This window comes from Loxodonta africana, chromosome 2 (assembly GCF_030014295.1).
Source record: "Loxodonta africana isolate mLoxAfr1 chromosome 2, mLoxAfr1.hap2, whole genome shotgun sequence".
NCBI lineage: Eukaryota > Metazoa > Chordata > Mammalia > Proboscidea > Elephantidae > Loxodonta > Loxodonta africana.
Window position 1 is genome coordinate 114,559,134 of NC_087343.1, and position 5,405 is coordinate 114,564,538.

General features: G+C 34.3%; 1 pseudogene; it reads right to left on the reverse strand.

Moving 5' to 3' along the window:
* Positions 1-3,994: 3,994 nt before the first annotated feature.
* LOC135230453 (transcription factor BTF3-like) lies at positions 3,995-4,560 on the reverse strand (annotated as a pseudogene).
* Positions 4,561-5,405: the final 845 nt, after the last annotated feature.

Consider the following 5,405-nt stretch of genomic DNA (forward strand, 5'->3'; position numbering starts at 1 on the left):
TATGGTGTTGTTGAAGAATATTGAATATACCATGGACTGCCAGAAGAGTGAACAAATCTGTCTTGGAAGAAGTACAGCCAGAATGCTCCTTGGAAGCAAGGATGGTATGATTTTATCTCATGTATTTTGTACATGTTATCAGGAGGGACCTCTCCTTGGAGAAGGTCATCATGCTTGGTAAAACAGGGGATCAGCAAAAAAGAAGAAGACCCTCCATTAGATTGATTGGCACAGTGGCTGCAACAATGGGCTCAAACATGTCAATGATTGTGAGGATTGCAGAGGACTGAGGAGTATTTGATTCTGTTGTACAAAGGGTTGCTCCAAGTTGGAACCAACTCTGTGGCACCTAACAACAACAATAATCTTCACAAAATCTGATTGCCACATCTTTCTCTTATACAGCAGCTGGTGGGTTCGAACAGCCAGCTCTTGATCTAGCAGACATGTGCTTAAGCACTGGGCCACAGGAGCTCCTTACAGCATGCTTAATAGAGTATAAGTTCATCTGATGTGAATAAACGCACTTACTACCAGTGTTCAAAGCCCCATGTCTGAGAGAAGAAAATTAGTGAAGCTCTCCCTCTAATCCTGAATTTCAAAATATCCTACTGGCATTTTCCAAAGGTCTTTCCTTCATGTTTAAAGGTATTAATACTCTCTGACTAAATCTGTTCATCTGCTTTTTTTCAAATGTATCTGGTGTGAATCTTATGTGTAGATACATTGGTAAATGTTGCTATAGTAGAACATTAATTTCCTTGTGTGTGAGTTCTTGATTTTCCAATGAAATTGAATTTGATGCTTATCCACATAGAACACAATTGTGCTTTCTTTTTGCTGCAATCAATGTTTCATATTATTTCACAAACCATTCTTTAAAAAGAATATATCCTTTCCACTTATCTATAGTGATATTTAAAAAAATAGTCAATCTAAGTGTTTGCATGTAGTTTGAAAGATAAAATGATTTGATTGTGTCAAACCTAACATTTAGTTCTAAGCAAATCAAATGTAATGTACCTTTAAACTGTACATAAATTTAATTATGTTGGGATACATTTCTCTTTAAGTTTATATTTTAAAGCATGCTATAATGTCCTTAAAGCCTTCTCAGGATCTGGATATTAGGGTTGCAAATAAGTCGCACACACACATGCACACCCACGCACACATACACACACATACACACAATTGTACTTTTTTTTTACTCTGACACACACAATTTGCAATTAGGTTAGGCAAAAATCAATTATTGCTACAATATTATTTTATTAATACAGTCTAATAATGTTCCATATTTTGTAGGAAACCTATGAATTTTTGACTAAGGTTTAGTTACTTCCTCACATGAGAGATCCAGCAATTTTCTCCTTTAGCTTTATACTTAAGAGTGATCTTCAAAGTAGATCACACTACCTTGGGAGAAAGACAACTGTGTGAATGATTAGCAATGTATCCTTGGATACAAAACAAATCTCCAGGCCTTGGACAAGCCTGTTCAGAATAAATTATCTAATATTATAAGCCTTTATGTACTTTCAGAACCTCTTAGTCACGGCATTTGCTTTTCTGCTGATCAGATATTAATATAAATTTAATTCAGCAAGTATTCATAGAATATTATTACATGCAATTTACTATGAATTGACCTATCAAAATGTGAGAGATTATTTATTGCATTAATGATTATTTTTTCTTTCCCACATATAAGAATATTTCTCTAAGAATGGCTATCACCAGCCATTAATATCAAAGATACTATTCCTTCTATTGCTACTTAAGTTCTTGTTTCTATATGTGTCCATTTCCAAAGGCAATTTTTAGCATTAGCAACCCCTTTATTTACATTCACAAAAAATTACCTCAAAACACTAAAATAATTTCTGAGTTTCTCATCTCAAATAAAAACCAAAATGATTTCTCAAATCAAACCAAAACTTTAGGGAATATTGCAAATATTGTGAAATGTTAAATTGAAACCTGCAATCCCACAATAACTAAACTGAAAAATATTCTCATCTAATTTATGTACTGCATATCATTGATAAGGTTTTTTGCTTCAAACAAGTCACCTGATGAGATAGAAAAATTGTAAACTTGATATTTTAAATTTAAATGTGTGTTCTCATATGCATGAAGATACAGTACATAAAATTTGTTCTATGCATCAATGGTGAGAACTGTAATAATAGTTTTAAATGTCAAATGTAAATTACTGAAAATAAATTACTTACAGGGAAATGTACTGAGCATTTGTCAAGCTATTGAAGCAACGTAAAATGTACAAACCTGATAGTAAGTAATAAAGGAATAGAGTACGGAATATTGTCAAAGATACTGATTTGAGACAATTATATAATCTTGTTATTAAATATTCTTTTTATCATACCATTTTATGATAAAAATAAATTTAGTCAAATAAATTTTTTAAAGAAAATATACATGGGTTTCAAGCTCCAGTGTCAGTATTCTTGTTGAAATGAATTTGGCAACATTTCTAAACCCTAAGAAGAAAAGTCTCCTCTTTTATAATCCACAAAATATGATTCATCACTTCTCTTCAAAAAATGGTTTTTATATTTATTGCATACTTGGATATTTATAGGCAGATGATCGAGAAGACATGTATTTATATAGCATGTCTCATGAAATACAGGGTCTTCGCTCTATGTATAATAATAGCTTTTTTTTTTTTTTGGAGGAGAGCGTTGTGTTTTAAATTGGTCAGGAGGAAGGAAGATGATCATTCTATCATTTTCCTACCCCTCCCTCCAAAATGAAATTCAAGTAATTTTAAAATGTAATTCTACTTTCAGTTAGCGTTCTATTGTACGGCCTATAGCAATGGAAGGTACCAGGATCTTATCGTTAATTAATCTGACTCCTACTGTTATAAATCAATCTATTGTTAAAGTATTATTTATTCACGCCACTTAAAACTCTCCAAAAAATACATGAAAACACATCACTAGAAAAACTGTGTGTTAGCCTCCACAGTTCGCATTTCAATATTTATGATTCACAAAAATATTTATTAGGAGATTAACCACATAATAGTCCCGTATCAAATGGGGTTGTATGATTCAGACATGCATTTGTTAGGAAGGCAGCTTCTAACCCTGAATTTATTTTTTTGGAATTTTTTGGTGATGTGTTTTTTCACTAATGGAATGGATGTCGAATCACCATTTGTTGATAGTTTTTCATTATTTCAAAAAATGGGGCACCAATTGCAAGTAGTCCATATAGGTCCCATGTTTCATGAAGCACATCACACGCATGGGACATATTGGTCCCATGTCTCAGGAAGTGGATCACACTTCCTTTTCCTGGTTACACTTGAGCCATAAACTACTCAACTTTCCAAACATATACAAAAATACACACCAAATGCTAAATAAACATGGCACTTGCTGCACATAACTGTTGTCCATTTGATTTAGAGTGGGCTATTTTTATATTGGTACCCTGTCATGAAGCACATCATGCATGTGGGACATATCAGTCCTATGGCCCAGGAAGTGCACCACAAACGGTTTTCACCCCAGAAATAACTAATTTACTTGAATATTTCTGAGTGTTGGTAACTGCTTTCCCAATAACACCAAGGTAATAATAAACATACTTTCAAGTGTTATCACACTGTACAGGAACCAAAGGATGCAAAATTTCACACAATCATTCCTCTGGAAAGCATCCCCTCATAGGAATGGTTCTCAACACTCAAATGTGGTGCAGGCCAACTTCTTTGTTTTTTAAGCAGTTGCGCCAGTATCCACCATGACTTCTAAGGGAGGAAAATGTAATTGGGACATATATGCCTGAGAGACAATGAAAGGGTAAATACTTTATTAACCTTTGTTTTAAATTTTATTCCTGGGCTTCTTCAGCTTAACTGGCTACAAAGAATGAATTATGTGTAAGCAAAAACTGAAAAGAACTGCGAAGTCCAAAAGGCCTGGGCTAAAAATATTAGAGATCTAGATTTTATCAGATATGTCAACAAAACAATTTTGAAGAGCAGTCATAAAACAGCAGCTCCAAGTAAGGTCTTCAAGTTTTAGCTTCTTCAGAGGTCGACCCCATTCAGTATTCTTCATTCTTGGAAGCCTCACCAACATTCTCCACAAGGTCTGGAATTTCATCCTCATCAGCGTCTCCAGCTGCAAGGGATGCTTTTCCATCCACGGATTGCTTGGGAAAAGCTTCAACCAGTCTTCTTAGCCAGACTGTCTGTGTCCTGTGCCACACTGGTTTAAGATGCTGAGTAGAATTTCTGTCAGCTGTTTTGTCTCAGCATGGAGGGTAATGGAGGAAGTGTTCACTGCCAGAGATGCTTGGAGTTTAAAATTGTTAAAGTGTATCACTGTTCCTTGGCTTGTAAACATATTCACCCTTTCATTACCAGTGATATCATTTACCTATAATTTCCTTAAGGCGAACTGAAGGTTTTTATCATCTGCTGTGGCTGTTCTATGAACCACCTTCTTTCTGTAATAAGTTTTTTCTACCAATGTGCGCTTGTGCCTGCAGTTTGATGAGTTTCTCCTGATTCATGATATTACCCTGTGTTAACTAGGTAACTACATTTTTGATACTGTTAGTACTGAATTGTAAAGAACTTACAAACATGGATTATGTTCAAAACCTAGATGTGTGTTCCTTGGGATTTAATTTATCCATTGTTAGTCTCAGTTTCTTCATCTCTAAATGGAAATAATCGTAGTACCCTCCAAAATGCTTTAAAAGATCGATATATGTAAATTAGCTGATTCCTTTGTCATTAAACCTGTAAGAAATTAGCCTTATAAATTCACTGTTGCTGTTTTTTGTGTGCCATTCAGTTGAGTCTGACTCTTAGAAATCCTGTATGACAAAGTAAAACTACCCATTAGGGTTTCCTAGGTTGTAATCTTTAAGGGAGCAGATCTCCAGGTCTTTTCTTCTGAGCAGTCACTGGATAGGTTCTAAATGCCCACCATTCAGTGAGTAGCCAAGTGCTTAACCGTTCATACCAGCTCTCCTCAGCGATTCATTAATACGAGCAAAATTACACCAAATCATTTCCTCTAGAGATTATTTGAGGTTATATATCATAAAGAGATATGGTTAAATAATATTGTAAATATGTGCCTCAGTTTGTTTGAAACAAGCCTGGGGAAATGAGACTGTTTAAGTTAGCCTCAACCTGAAACTTTTCTGAAATTATTTCAAATGTTCTATTGTTTGTGAAAAGAGATTTATCCTCACTCTTCACATTAAATAGAAATAATATTTAGAACATAAAAACAATGTGCAGTAACGTCAGATTGATTTTTTTGCTGCACAACCCTTGTTTGAAATCATCCTTTGCTGATTATATTTTATTCTTAATTCTCTAGGTTATTTTAGGGTTGTCTTCC